Raw genomic sequence first — 16,371 nt, 5'->3', positions numbered from 1 at the left:
CTCTGAAGTTCTGTCCTTCTTTGCATTTTCCTGGGAAGCATAGCAAGGTTTCAGAGACTTCAGGTCTGCGAACTTCAGCTTTCAACCATTTACAAGGAGGGATTGTTTTCCCTTGTCTGGGTTTCTCTTTAAGACGGATTTTTTGAAGGGACGCCCGGGTGGCTCAACGGTTGAGTGTCAGCCTTCAGCCCAGGGCATGATTCCGGGGTCCTGGGATCGAGTACCACATCGGGTTCCCGGTGGGGACCCTGCTTCTCCCTCTGCCTGTGTCTCTGCCTGTGTCTTTCATGAATAAATTTCAAAAAATCTTTTTCAAAAAAAGACAGATTTATTAAGAGAACGCGTACATAGGATGAAATTCACTCTCATTTCACAATACAAACACTTGTCACATCGTCGCTGTCCACCTAAAATCAACACACTGTGATGTGCTGATTATACCTTCAAAAATGTCACCCTTTTCAGGTGTGCGGCTCCCAGGTGTTGGCAAAGCAGGCAGAGCACCCCATCTCCCCAAAAGCCCCGCGTGGCCCCTGCTGTCAATCACCTCGTCCCGCCCCCAGCACCCCTGACTTCCATCCCTTTCATGTCCCTTTCATGTCGCCTTTTCCAGGATGTCGTACGAGTAGCATCATACAGTCTACAGCGTTCGGCGTCGGGCTTCTCGGGCCTAGCGGGCAGTGTTCCCCTCTGCGGATGGGGCCCCGTCACCCAAGCACCTGCCGACAGCCATTTGGGTTGTTTCCGGTTTGGGTGACAAAGCTGCTAGACATTTTCTCTCCTCTTGGGTGAATCCCTGGGAGCGACACTGCCGGGCGGCAGAGGAAATCTGTCCGTTTGCACAGGAAACAGGCCGCTGCCTTCCCTGTGGCTGCACCACTTCACACCAGCTGCCCACGAGCCTCCCAGCTGCTGCACACCTTGGGTCGTGGCCAACTCACCCCATCACGTGGCCTCCTGGCCCCTGTGTCTCTGTGTTGTCCCCTTCCAGGGACACCAGTCACCGGATTGCAGGCCCACCCCGTCGCAGCGTGACCCCACTGTAACCTAAGCTGCGATGACCCCATTTCCAAATCAGGCCACAGGCACAGGTTCAGAGGGATAGGAAGTAGACCTATTTGGGAACACAATTCAACCCACTACGAGGCTCAGATCTGTCCCTGGGAGTGCTGTGTCCTCCAGGCCCCTCCAGGGCCCCCCGCCCCAGGACCAAGCTGGGGCTCCCTGGCGGGGGGACCTGAGAAAGCTGCCTACAAGTAGGAGTCGACGTAAAGGCTGTGCCAGGAAAGCACGAACGTCCCAAGGGAACAGCAGGGGAAAACGCTGTCGCGCTGTCTGCAGAGGGCAAGGAGGGCTCCCTAGAGGAGGTGAGGCCCAGGCTGCATTGAAGGAAGAGGAGGAGCTAGCTGAGCGTCAGTGGAAGAGGGCCTGGCCGGTAGAATGTGCCAGTTACCTAGCTGCGGGCAGCTCTACCCGGCGGCAAGCTGGCCTCCCTGGAGGGAGCCTGGGGTCAGGCCTGAGTGCCTCAGCCCCCCTGCGTGTCCCACTAAGGCAGAGTGATCTGGGGGCGCTGGGACGTTCCCAATGCACCCCCTTTAGGCTCTGCTCCAAGGCCACTTGTTGAGGCTGATGGTTCCCGGGTGCTTCCCCAACCACCTCGGTGCCTCCCCCCACAGCTCCCCGCTGGGATCCACTTCCCCAAGTCCTCATGGGGTTACCACAGGGTGGACCCCTTACATGCAGGCTGAATCCCACAGCTCAAGCCTGAGTCAGCCACACCCCCCCACTGGGGACAGGTTGCCTGGCAACACCAGGCCGCCCCAGCCCATTGTGACCTATCCTTCACTCCTGCCTCCTGAGGGACAAATGCACTTGGTTGTAACCCTGCCCTGGCCCTGGGTCCCCTTCCCCACCATGGCCCATGACCCTAGAGGGTCTTCTCCATCCTTTGAGAGCCAGTTCCCCATCCCAGGGTCCTGGACCCTGACTCCTGCCTGCCACGCTGCCTCGTACATGGCCCTAAATCCCATCTTCCCGGTCACCAGCCTTGCTGCTGCTCCCCTTTTGCCGGCTCAGCGTGGCCATCTCATTCTCCGACTGCACGAGGTCTCTAACCCGGGGCCTTCCCCGGATGCAGGAGCCTGCACACACGGCCCTGGCTTCCCAGAATGCTCAGGCCTTCACAGGGCCACCCTGCGCTTTTAAATGTCACATTCCCCAAAATGCATCTCCCGGCCTCCTGTTTGCAGGGACGCTGCCCCCCACCCCGGACCTCGCGTGGCCAAGGATGAAGAAGCCCTCCTCAGCGTGTGTAATAAAACCCGCTCCCCCCCCCCCCCCGGCCCCCAGACAGAGCCGCATAGGGCCGGAGCGCGCCAGGCCCTCCGGGGAGTGTTCCGAGGGGAGTGTTCCTTCCACGGCTGACGCGAGGCCGAGCCAGGCCCGCAGCCAGGACCCGCCGGCGGGGACCAAGGGGTGGGGCGCGTGCAGGCAGCGGACAGCTGGGCCCGGGCCCCAGGCACACCTGCTCCAGGCCTGAGGGGTCCCGGCTCCCCTGTCACTCTCTGACCCGCAACAGTGGGGCGCCGTGAGAACCTCTGGAGACAAAGGACCGAGAGACCCAAGAAAAAGACCCCACGGGTCCAGCTTGACAAGACGTGGCGGTTAAGGGGACCCGTGGTCAGAAGTGCGTCCTGGCGGTGCTACCTCCCCTGACAGGTGCCTCCGAGGCCTCTGGAGCCCCCAGGAGACCCAGTGGGGTGGCAGGCTATGCCCCGGAGGATGGAGGATCGGGCTGCAGCGACAAGAGGTGAGGGGCTGTGCGCTCAGGGAGGCCTCAGGCCACACCGCAGAAGGTCCCAATCCACCGAGCCTTGACCTAGAATCTCCCTGCCGGGCCCTGCGCCACCCGCGCCCCCGCCACGCCGCGCTCTCATTTCCCACCGCCCGCCCTGCAGACGCCGGCAGCCCCCCCTCCCCTCCGCTCCCCTGTCACAGTGCTCCCACAGGACGTGTCCCCTCCCCCAGCACAGTGTCCCCTCCCCCAGCACCATGTCCCCCAGCACAGTGTCCCCAGCAGTGTCTCCCAACAGTGTCCCCAGCACAGTGTCCCCAGCACAGCATCTCCAGCACCAATTTCTCCAGCACTGTGTCCCCTAGCACAGCATCTCCAGTACCATGTTCCCCAGCAGTGTCCCCAGCACAGTATCTCCCAGCTCAGCGTCCCCAGCACCGTGCCCACCAGCAGTGTCCCCAGCACCATACCCCCCAGCACTGTGTCCCCAGCAGTGTCCCCAGCACAGTGTCTCCCAGCACAGCATCTCCATCACTGTGTCCCCAGCACAGTGTCCCCCAGCACAGTGTCCCCAGCACCACATCCCCCAGAACAGTGTCCCCTCAGCACTGTGTCCCTCGGCACAGTATCCCAACACTGTGTCCCCAGCATCTGTCCCCCAGAACAGTGTCCCCCAGCACAATGTCACCCCCAGCACAGCGCCCCCCCCCGCCACTTGGCACAAGTACAAGATAAATGCTCAGTTGTTGAATAAAGTTGCTGACCAAGCAGAAGGTGACAAACATCACCTTTGCTCAGAACCCACCATCTATCACTGAGTCACAGGTGTCACCTAATCATGAGGCCCTGGGGGTAGGACAGGCAAGACCTGCAGTTCTTGGAGCACCAGGGGCATATAGGGGCCCAGCACAGGCCGCCCCAAGAGGGGCCACTTGGGCCTGAAGATTATTTTTAGTTGAAAGAGCTCAAAACCCAGCAGCTTCAGGAAAAGCTCTTCACCTCCCCTCCCCCGCCTAGATTTACATCAGAAAGGAGAGCCGGAGGCGGCGGCAACCAGGCAGCTGTTCGCAGAGATTCCCCTGTACTTCGGGAGCTCATCTGCATTACAGGGCAGCATTTGTTTCCCAAACACCTCCTCTCCCTGCCTGCTAAAGGTCTTCCTCCCCCCAGGGCCCCCACACCCAACCCCTGTCCTGAGCTCCGGAAGTCCCATTGATGTAGGAAAGATGTTGGGATTCAGAGCTGACCCGTGGGCAGGAGAAGCTGTCCTGGGGTCATGAGGAGTGGCCCTTGATATAGTTTCAAGTTGGCAGGGGGTGAGGGCGCTCGTAAGTCTCTAAGGGATTTTGGAAGCAAGGTTTCCAGGACCTCGAGGGGGTTCCCTGTTGTTGGGAAAAGCTCATTTATTACTGTTTACTGAAAACCCAGTTATGAGAACCTCCAGATGTATATCAGCGGGTCATATGCTTGGGAGACGATTGCTTAGCCTAGATCTTGGGGGGGCAGAGATAAAGGAAGTTTCCAAAGGAATGTTTGTATGTTAAGGTAGACTCACAGGGTCCTGGGGGTCGGGATAACGTTAAGCTAAGATTGCCTTTTGCTCTTAGCAAAGTCTTGGCATCGAGGCAGGTGACTCCCTAGAGGAAAGTCACTCTGCCTGTTTCACGGACTTGTCAGTGGGCTCTAAGTAGTAAGGGGATTTAATTTTTTTCTTTTGACTTTGTTTCCCATGTTCCTTTGTTCCCATTGGCCTCCTGTTGCCTGACAGTCCTTGGCAGCTCCGTGTCTGCCTGGATTCCCCGTATGCAGCAAATTAAATCTGATTTTCTCCAGTTACTCTGTCTCATGTCTGTTTGATTCTTCGTCCAGCTACAAGGACCTTGAAAGGCAGAGAAAATTTCTTCCTCTTCAACAGGTGGAAGGGAAGGAGACTCAGAAGGAAGCACAGAGCTGCTACTCTATAAAAGGAGAATCCAACTCGATCCGCAAACACCAGTGGAGCCCTGCCCGGGGCCAAGGGCCCACCTGCCTGGCGTCTTCCAGTTGAGAAATGAGGTCGGTGACCCGAGTGTGGGCTCCGTCCCTGCAGGGTGGAGTCGGATGTATAAACCAACACTCCCATCTGACCTTTGGGAGATGCATGTCCCAGCCCCCAGGGGCTGCTCCATGGGAAGGACCAGAGAAACTGAAAGAGGGTTTGGCTGCTTCCACTCTGACCTCAAACTTTCTGGATGGGTTCTTCTTTCCAGGAGGTCTCCAGGCTTAGGCAAAAGACCCTGAGGGCAAAGCATCCCCTGCTGGGAATCGAAACTATCCCCTGAAGCAATAAGGACGGCCCTGTGTCCTGGAGACCCTCCCAAGACTGACCCCATGACAGTGATCAACCCGACCTGCACTGCTCACCTGCAAGGACCCCTCCACCTTTGTCCCACTTTTCCTGCCATAAACCTGGGAGTCTTTCCAGCACTCCGGAGACAGGCCTTGGGACACCTGTCCGCTGTCTTCCCAGCGTCGGCCTCCCTGAAATAAATCCCTTTCTTCTTTCCCGGCCACTCGTGTCTCTGCCTTTGGGTTTTGTCTGCGGCTCATGGTCTGTTTGGGACCCCCGGGGCCAGGTGCTGGTGGGTCCCTTCGCACCAGCTGCAAAGCAACACCCAACCTGGCCTTTGAAAGACGGACTAGAGTCCTCCAGCTAGGCTTTTCGGGAGAAGTCGACGCTGTCCTCACAGAGCCTGACGGGAAGGCCAGTCCCAGGCACCAGGAGATTGTTCACAGAGCTCTCCTTCTCCCACCTAAAAACATCTGAGTCACTGGTGTGCTGCCAGACTCTACAGGTTAATTTAGAATATTCGGGTGATCAATAAATCTGTATTTCTCCCATGGTCAATGTGATAATTCCCACATCAGTAAGACGTTCTCTACCAAAAATAACATTGAGGTGATGTTTGGCGAGCCAGCGTCAGGGTGGACTCGGCGAGGCATTAGAGGAGCATGTCCACCTGCCGCCGAGCCTGCACCGAGATGCCCCTCGAGCCGACCCGCGCCACCCACCTGGCATCCGGATTCTGCAACTGGCTCCCTGGTACAGCTTTGCTCAGAACACGTTTTGAAACTTTCCATCTTGCCCAAATTTAGCATCTCCTTAATTAGCAACCTTTCCCAACAGCCTATTTTTAAACTCTCGTAGATGTGTATGGAATTTCTTTGCATCTTGCTGTTTAAACAGAACCAATAGTCACTTTCCCCGGTTTCCATACTGCCAAATTCTATTCACAATGTGATCCGATGAGGGTTTTTTTCTTCTATAATTTTATTTATCTATTCATGAGAGACACAGGCAGAGGGAGAAGCAGGCTCCCCGAGGGGAGCCCGATGTGGGACTCGATCCCAGGACCCCGGGATCACGTCCTGAGCTGAAGGCAGACGCTCAATCACTGAGCCACCCAGGTGCCCCCACCCCATGAGATTTTTGAGCAAGTTCTTTCTCCCAGCGTGTCATCACATAAGTCATATCGCGTGAAGGATTCGGTCTTAATGTTATGCCCTCTTCTGTGCATCCGCATGATATTTTCAGCTCGTACTCAGGATCGTCCAGACAGCATCTCCGCACACTGGATGCGGTTACACTCCAGGACCACTGCTGGCTGCACTTATTCCCGACCTGATTATTTTCCTCTGGGATGGCTTTCCATTGCAAAGTGGTTATTTAAGCAAGGGGTAGAAATAACAATACCCTCCAGCTCTCATTGAATGCCTACTCTGTGCCAGGTACTGCTAGGCGATCGGCCTTTACCTCACTTGCTCCCCACGCGGGCCCTACGGGGTGGAAATTCCCGGGGTTCCCATTCTGGGTGAGGAAACTGCAGGCAGTGGAGGTGATACAACTTGGCTGAGGTCGCCCAGTCACTAAGCTGAAGGTCTGGCACTTGAACCCGGGACTGGCAGTCCCCACCGTCCTGCTCTCACCATCGAATCTTCTGCATCGCACAAAATGCACCTTCACAAAATGACAAAAGTGAACACCACGTGCATTTTTGTGGTTGCGTCCCACGGTCGCGGTCACTGCCGCTAAGGCGCTTTCTCGGTTTATCTTTCTTAACTTCGGAATCAGACCATGGTTTCTCAGGCACTGAGTGATGCTTCTTCATTTACTGCACGGTTCGCATCGATTCTCAGACTTGAAGGCATTTCCATTTCGATTAACATTCTCCAATAATAGCCCAACTTTGTGATATTTTGTTCTTATATTTGGTGACAAATCGCTGGTATAATTTCTGCTTATTGTCTCTTTACAGCGTTGTACGTATTTGGCCTCATTTAAAACATTATCTGGGGGACGCCTGGGTGGCTCAGTGGTTGAGCATCTCCCTTGGGCTCAGGGCATGATCCCGGGGCCCTGGGATCCAGTCCCACATCGGGCTCCCTGCATGGAGCCTGCTTCTCCCTCTGCCTGTGTCTCTGCCTCTCTCTCTGTGTCTCTCATGAATAAATAAATAAAATCTTAAAAAAAAAATTATCTGAGCAATGCTATCTCAAATGTTAGTTTATACCTGCCGAAACAATTGACTTTTTTGTGTTTGGCTTTTTTTTTTTTAAGATTTTATTTATTTATTTGACAGAGAGAGCACAAGCAGGGGGATCAAGAGAGGGAGAAGCAAGCTCCCCACTGAGCAGGGAGCCCAATGCAGGGCTCAATTCCAGGACCCAGAGATCATGACCTAAACTGAAGGCAGGCAGATGCCTCCCCCACTGAGCCACCCAGAGGCCCCAAACGATTGGCTTTTATTAACATGTCACTGTCTCGGTGGCCACTTAGATTTTTTTTAGTGCTTGAGCCTAAGGTAGGCCACTCAGCTACAGGCCAGTAAAAGACAGTGAAAGCAGTGAGGGTCCCTGTAGAGAGCAAGATGGAGTGTCTCATGTCAAGCAGTGAGGGTCCAGCAGCTACGAGATATCACCAGGACCAGCATCAGCTGACACCCCCAGAACTGATAACCAGCAAAACACAGGAGGTCTGCAGGGGCCCGAGATCAATTCAATTAAATCCCCCCCTTTTTTTATATATATAAATTAATTTTTATTGGTGTTTTTTTTTTTTTTAATTAAATCCCTTTTTAAAGGGGGAAGATTTGGAGCACCCGGGTGGCTCAGTCGGTTAAGCGACCGGCTCTTGGTTTTGGCTCAGGTTATGATCTCAGGGTCATGGGATGGAACCCCAAGACAGACTCCACAACTGAGTGTGGAGCCTGCCTAAGACTTTCTCCTTCTCCCGCTCCCCTCCACCACCAAAACAGAGGGTGGGGGAGGATTTTTGCAGCAAACCATCAGACTTCCCAGACGCTGACCCCTCCACGTCTGACCACTTCAAAAAGGCACCTGCTGCGGAAAGCCCTGCCCGAATGAGGGCCAGGAGCAAAAGAGATCCTTCCCCGCTGGAACGTAAAAAGCGGTGAGTGGCAAGAGCGGACCCAGACGGGCCAGAGGCCTTATCTCCACTGTGCGCCCACAGACTGGCTTTGTGCTTGGTTCCTTAACTTCCTACACCCTTCTGTTATCTTGTTTGCTGTGTGGCTCGTCTCATGTTCTGCTCTGTGTACCGTGTAAGAAGCCAAGTTAATCATGTGGTGAAATGTCATCGAGTTTGGAATCCTGAATCTGCTTCATAATTATGATTAACTTTGCTTTATGATTGAATGAAGCAGGAATTGTGGAAAGATACAACTCGGGGGTGGCTTCACCGTGTGCTCATGACAGTCCCTTTCCTGCTTCCTTTTATTTATTTGCTTTAAGATTTTATTATTGAGCAATCTCTACACCCAGTGTGGGGCTTGAAGTAAGTCACCCGGAGATCAAGATCAAGAGTCGCATGCTCCTCTGACTGAGCCAGCCAGGCGCCCCCCCTTTTCCTGCTTCCTTTTAAAACAGGATTCTGATGAGCTAACTTCAATCCCAGAAGCAGGAGCGCAACACTTAATTTGAGGATAATTACCCTGCTGACAACACAGTGGTAGTGTCACATGACCTTGAAAGCCCATACCTTTCTGATGAAACCAATCACTCCAGTCCATTGATCTCAAGGGAAGAGCTGGAAAGGAAATCAGATTTCAGAGGGAGGCCCAAACTTTTTTTTTTTTTCCCACCATTGCCTCCCTGTCACATATTCCAAACATCTTAGTTTCTAAATTCAGTTGATATTTTATTTTTTTAATTTTTAAAAAGGACGGGATCCCTGGGGGCCGAGCGGTTTGGCGCCTGCCTTTGGCCCAGGGCGCGATCCTGGAGACCCGGGATCGAATCCCACGTCGGGCTCCCGGTGCATGGAGCCTGCTTCTCCCTCTGCCTGTGTCTCTGCCTCTCTCTCTCTCTCTCTCTCTCTCTCTCTCTCTCTGTGACTATCATAAATAAATAAATTAATTAATTTAAAAAAATTTTAAAAGGACTTACTGGGGATCCCTGCGTGGCTCAGTGATTTAGCACCTGCCTTTGGCCCAGGACGCGATCCTGGAGACCCGGGATTGAGTCCCACGTCGGGCTCCCGGCATGGAGCCTGCTTGTCCCTCCTCCTGTGTCTCTGCCTCTCTCTCTCTCTCTCCTCTATGTCTATCATAAATAAATAAATATTTTTAAAAAAATTTTAAATAAATAAAAAAGATTTACTTGTTTATTTGAGAGAGAAAAAAAGCATGAGCAGGACCGATAGAGGGAGAGGAAGAAAGAATCCAAAGGAGACCCCATGCTCAGCATGGAGCCTGACACGGGGCTCAATCTCATGACCCTAGGTTCACGACCTGAGCTAAAACCAACAGTTGGATGGTTAATTGACTGCCACCCAGTTGCCCCTAGTTGATTTTTATGAGTCAAAATCCTTGGGAATATTTTCAAGCAATATTTGAAAATTTTAGACTTATAATAGCCAATGATATGTCAGAAGGGTTAAATACACAGACTTGGCAAAAGCTCAGATGACATCATGATGGTTCTTGGTCGCTGATGATGATTTTGATTTTCAAAGTGTTAGAACCCTGACAATAATTTGTCTACCTTAGAAAGAAAGAACGTTTAAGAAGAACAGGGCATCTATTTTTAGAAGTAGCAATTTCACAGATATCAGGGAACCAGACAGTGTACCAAATCAATTGAGTCACATTTAAGGCACAGGGGGGTGGGGGGGTGGGGGGGGAGACTGCTCCCTAATGGAGAAAACAGATTAAAACACTTGACCCAGTTTTTATGAGAGTGCTTCATAAGCAAACTTCTAGTTCTAGAATGTTTTATCAAGTCTGGTTCTAAGATCGATATTTCAACATAAATTGGGGTGGAAATATTTATCTGGACGTTCAAATGTGTCCGATTTCTAGCACAAAACATGCCAAATATCCAAGCGAATCTTGGAGATGATTTTAACCAGGCGAGTACTTTTCAAATCAAGTTTAAGTGCACGTTCATATTTCTTTTTCCTCAGTAGGGTGATTCATGTTCTGGACCAAGGTCAACAAGGCTGACTCTTACCAAAGGAGAAGGGGCGAAGCTCTAACGTGTCCAAGATTTAAAAAACAAAAAAACAAATCAAAAACCCAGTCAGATCTCTAGTCGTTTAAAAGGAGTTTCGGGGTCAGATTAATGGAGTCAACTGGCTATTCATCATGTGCACAGGACCACATGAAGCTTGATGTCAAGTAGGACAAATGTGCTCAGCTGTCTTGGAACGTCATAAGAAACAGCGCCGTTTTGCTTGTAGATACACAGAATAAGCTGCTGTTTGGAAAGGGCCACCCAGCCTAATGCCCTTTTGGTGAGTTCATTGTTAGCTCTCACAATGCAATGGCTCCATCTAGAAATCTGGAATGACCGTCAGCTCCCTCTTGCCTGTCCCAGAATCAGCACAGTCAACGTCAGGGGTAAAGCCGGGTCCTCTTGCTGTGTGGCCCTTGTATGAGAGGGGGTTACAGCTTGATCCCAAGGCTCAACTTCATGGCACCGGGAGGACAGAGGCTGGCACAGCCACCTCCACCCTTGGGCCTGCCCCACGTCTGGGTCCCTGGAAGAGGGCGGAACCGCCTCCCCTCACAGTCCTGAGCATGCATGAGTCTTGTAGCGTTGAACCACTTGGATTGATGGTTCCTGTTTCCCCAGACAGGATGCCAGTTCCTTGAGGGCGGGGACCATCCAGCATTCATCTTCGCGGTGCCAAAGCGTGGGCCACGACAGGCACATTCATCGTAATGCTGAGGGCAGGGCAGGAGGAAAGGAGGGCTGGCTGAGACTCAGACCTCATCCACACCCCATGTACCTCCACTCTTCATAGAGTATGTAGGTCATCAAACACAGGCCACGGAGTATGAATCCCTCTGCCTCTGCCACCTGCCAGCTTATCCCCATCCACACACGGCTTCTCCCCGCCCCCCACCCCCGGACCAAATCATCTATCAGAAGCCCTGGGCTCTGGATCTCTGGATTCACCTCTTCTCATTACTAGAAAAAGAGGATATAGGGCTGTCCAGCTGTCGAGTTCCACCCTAAACATCTGTAGTATTTATTCGGAGCTGCTTATGAAAGGTCTTGGACTTCGCCGTCAAACCTGGATCCAACCCCCTTCCTCTACCTCCTGGCCTCATGAACCTCCCTTTCCTGGTGGGGAGGGTTTTATCATTCCTCCAGAGGAGGGTGGCTGTGCAGATCAGATCACAGCCGAGGGCAGACACTGGTTCAACAGAGGTTGTCATTCTTCACCTCAGTGTGAGGCTTTGGGGGTACAGATCCATCTTTATTTACCCAAAGAATCCCATGGTGCAGATGTTAAAGCATCTGTATTCCTCACCTCCTTTCATGATGGCAATTTATGGAGCAGCACAGAAGAAATCCCCCCCCAGGGATGCCTGGGTGGCTCAGGGGTTGAGCATCTGTCTTTGGCTCAGAGTGTGATCCTGGAGTCTCGGGATCGAGTCCCACATCAGACTCCCCGCAGGGATCCTGCTTCTCCCTCTGCCTGTATCTCTGCCTCTCTCTCTGTGTGTGTCTCTCATGAATGAATAAATAAATAAAATCTTAAAAAAAAAAAAGAAATCCCACCCAAATCAGTTTTCTCATTGTACACAATAATGTTTAAAGACAAGACTTCTCGATTGTGAGTACCCAGTGGGATTGGCACTTAGCCTGATGCAATTTCCACCCTGTTGATAAGACAGCGATGGCCCACTCCAGTTCTGGCCCTACTTGAGCCTGTGGCGCGGTGTCGGCAGGGAAGGGGCTGTCATACACCATTTACACCGCCATCGGACTCCTCTCTGTTTCCCAGTCCCATTCTCTTTCTCTGTCATGTGCTCTTCAAAACCTTCCCCCTGTTGCCAACATGTATCCAGGAATCCTCACCTGTAGTAGATTGAGGATCTCCAGAGGTCTCCTCCAAAGGTATCAGTGCAGGTCCTAATCTCTGAAATCTGTAATTCGGGCTTTTCTGGAAAAAGGGTCTTTGAAGTTATGATTACATTAAAGATCCTGAGATGGGGAGATAAATCCTGATTATCTGAGTGGGCCCTCGACGCCATTGAGAGTGTCCTTATAAGAGGGAGATGTGACACACAGAGAAGGCCACGTGACTGCAGGGACAGAGGGTGGAGGGATGTGACCACAGCCAATGACATCAGTAGCCACCAGCAGCTAGGAGGGGCAAGGAAATGATTCTCCCCTGTACCCTCCAGAGGGAGCGTGGTCTTTGATTTCAGCCCAGTGGTACAGATTTGGGACTTGGTGGCTTCCAGAACCGTGCAACAATAAATGGCAGCTCTCTTGAGCCACCAAGATTGTGGTAATTTATTACAGCGGCAATAGGAAAAGAGTATATTGTTCTCTACTCCAATCTAATTTTTTATTCTTCATTTATTTATTTAAAAGATTTCATTTATCTATTTGTGAGAGAGAGAGAGAGCACGAGCAAGGGGAGAGACAGAGAGAGAGAGAGAGAAGCAGGCTCCCTGCTGAGCAGAGAGCCAAATGTGGGGCCCCATCCCAGGACCCCGGGATCATGACCTGAGCTGAAGGCAGACACTTAACCAGCTGAGTCACCCAGGCGCCCCCAACCTAATTTTACGAAGGGACAACTCCTCAACCTGCAGTTGGGGCAGATTTGGACATCTGGATGCATGCTCAAAATGAAATGGTTAAGAAAATCACAGCTGATTGAAACTTCCCACTTCTAAATATGTAGAGCCTTCTGCTATCAAACCATACAGACCTTCCTCCCCCAGTTTACGAAAGGATTGTGTTCATTTGGTGCAAGAAATGCAACGACACCAAGTTATATTGCTAATTACTAAAGCCCCAGAAGCAGACACCACCAGAACACAGTTTCTGGCCAATGGGAGCGGATGTCCTGGGACACAGCCCTAGCAACAGGCCCCGAACTCTGGGAATACACAGGTTAACAGATGCCGTCTCTGCATCAAAGGAGCCCACAAACTCGGGGAGAAGCTGGCCTGCAAGCAGCTGGTAACTAAGGGATGACTAGACGTTACAGCAGAGCGACGGGAGCACAGAGGCGGGCAGCTGGCTCTCAGAGGAGAAATGGGATCTGCCAGCAGACAGAGAAGGAAAGAGACGTCCCCCAAAGTTCTTTAACCAGCTGTGCATGGCTGTGGATGTGCCAAGTGGAGGAACAGAGGGCAGCCACCTCTGTACCATTTTGTAGGCCATGCCCACCCTGGGGCCGCACCCAGCTGCTCTGCAGTTAGAGATGTGGGACTGACACGGACTGGCCTGGGAAGGGAGGAAGCAAATAGGAAGTTCAGCTACAAGCTTGCAGGGTGGCGTAGCTGTGGGTCACCCAGATGGAGATGTCTGACAAGAGGCTGGCTATATAGACAGTGTGAACTCTGTATTAATAAATACACATGCATGTGGTACAAGAAATCCTGTTAGGTTGCATCAGGGCATGGGTAATACAAAAAAAAAAAAAGGTTGTGCTTCCTCTATAGGCCAGGCACAGTGCTAGGCTCCAGGCAGGAAGAGGTGAGGGACCCACTGGGGGCTGAGAGGGTCCCGGCAGGCAAATCCAAGAGAGTATGCCCAAGTGGTATAACAAGCTGCATGAGGCACTATGGGAGGACAGTGGGGGAGAACCAAACCCCAAATGAGGCTGAAGAGGTGAGGGATGAAGGAGTGGAATCCTGGGGTGGGGGAACAGGGGGGAGGGGAGACTAACATGAGCCAGCAGGATGAAACATCAATGGTGGTGGTGGTGCTGGTGGTGTGGGAGGGGAGAGGACAACACACAAGACACCCAGAGGCAAGAGACAGAGCGTGACTTGTTTGGGGGTGGGTTGGGGGGCAGAGGGGTATTCTAGGTGGGCCAGGTCGTCAGTCTGGTGGGTCACATCACATATGTGGTTTGAATGTTAGCCTTAGAGCAAGTGAGGGCCATCAAAAACTTAAGCACGGGAGTGGCATGATACCTTTGGCTTTTTATTTTTAAAGACTTTATTTACTTATTCATGAAAGACACAGAGAGAGGCTGAGACACAGGCAGAGGGAGAAGCAGGCTCCAGGCAAGGAGCCCGATGCGGGACTCCATCCCAGGACCGCGGGATCACACCCTGGGCTGAAGGCAGATGCTCAACCGCTGAGCCACCCTGGTGCCCCGACCTTTGGCTTTTAAAAAAGATCTCCTGGATTGCAAAGTGAGGGTGGATTAAAAGGGAAAAATCGGGAAACTGAGAGAGCCATCAGGAAGCTTTTGGGGTGAAAAGTGGTTATAGTCTCAGAGGCACGTTCAGGGGGTGGACAGACCGGATTTGGTGATAGGCTGCACCCGAGGAAGGAGCAGACATGGTGCCCAAGTTCTGAGCTCAGCCACCCGAGCTCATGTCTCGGGGACGGAGGGGACTACAGTGGGGGAGTGTAACTAAGGGCTAAGTTCCGAGCCTCAGGAGACCCCACGTGTGAGGCTGACCCAGGCCTTGAGCAAAGGCGGCGGAGGAGGGGAGGTCAGACCAGAGCTAGAGGAGCCAGGGCAACGAGGCATCCGTGAAACAAGCGGGTTCGAAGAAGGAATTGGTAGAGACCACAAACCCAACAGGTCAACTGAAAGCCTGAGGTTTCTCCTGGACCTGTGGGTCACGTCCGGGGCAGGGACGTGTGAGGACAAAAGCCTGATGGCCTGGCTGGAAGTGGAGACACCAACGCGCATCTTCCCGAGTCAGCTGACACAGCCCTTGGCTGTAGAACAGTAACGAAGAAAACCTGGCTCCTGCCACACCCTTCCTGGCTTCCCACCTGTAAAGTAGGAATAACAATGTGCACTGGCCCAGACTAATGGGGGGGGGGGACCTAAACCTCAAGGCCCTGGGAAAGTCTTGCAATCCCATTGGATCCTGCCTTCTTTTAAGTACAAAACCACTTTTCGCTCTCCTACCACTCAGTCCAAAATGCCAAGACCTTTCTTAAAGTTCTTCCTCAGGGGTAGAAGGAAATTTTTAGGTGCGAGATTCTTCCTTAGAGATTAGGAGTCCTCCTAAAATTAGTGAAACGAAAACAACTGGCAGTAAGGCTGTTATATTGGAACAAGTCAATTCTTATCAATCTAATGCATTTTTTTTTTTAAAGATTGTATTTATTCATGAGAGACACAGGCAGAGGGAGAAGCAGGCTCCATGCAGGGAGCCCGATATGGGACAGGATCCCGGGTCTCCAGGATCCCCAGCTGGGCTGAAGGCTGCACTAAACCACTAAGCCACCCAGGCTGCCCAAGATTTTTTTTTTTTTTTTAAAGATTTTATTTCTTTATTTGACAGAGAAAGAGAGAAGGTGAGTGAGCACAAGCAGGGGGAGTAGCCAAGGGAGAGGGAGAAGCAGATTCTCCCCTGAGCAGAGAACCTGACATGGGGCTCCATCGCAGACCCCAGGACCATGACCTGGGCCACCCAGACACCCTAAATCTATTGCAAGATTATTTGTTAAACACACTCCCCAGGGATGCCTGGGGGGCTCAACGGTTGAGCACCTGCCTGCCTTCGGCCCAGGGCGTGACCCTGGAGTCCCGGAATCGAGTCCCACCTCCCTGCACGGAGCCTGCTTCTCCCTCTGCCTGTGTCTCTCATGAATAAGTAAATAAAATCTTAAAAAAAAATCAAGTGATTAAACACACACACACACACACACACATTCCCCAAACATTTCATCAATTCTCTTAACCGGGGTCATGTGCATCAACTCAGGTTTAAAAGATTCAATTAGGGGCCACCTGGCTGGCTCAGTCTGCAGAGCCTGTGACTCCATCTCAAGGCTCTTGAGTCCCAGCTCCCGGTTGGGTGTAGACACTGGTTAAGAATAAAACCTTTTTTTTTTTTTTAATTTTTTCTCTTTTTAAGATCACACTACAAAAATTAATAAGGGCATTTGGAAAGTATCAACCATGGCTTAAAACCCTGAATTTAGGGACGCCTGGGGTGGCTCAGCGGTTGAGCGTCTGCAGTGCGCTCAGGTCGTGATCCTGGGGGTCGGGGATGGAGAGCCTCAAGGGGCTCCCTGCAGGGCGCCTGCTTCTCCCGCCGCCTGCGCCAAGGCGTGTCCCAAAACCCTCGCTT

Source organism: Nyctereutes procyonoides, unplaced genomic scaffold (assembly GCF_905146905.1).
Source record: "Nyctereutes procyonoides isolate TBG_1078 unplaced genomic scaffold, NYPRO_anot_genome, whole genome shotgun sequence".
NCBI lineage: Eukaryota > Metazoa > Chordata > Mammalia > Carnivora > Canidae > Nyctereutes > Nyctereutes procyonoides.
Note: the sequence above shows the minus strand (reverse complement) of the source record.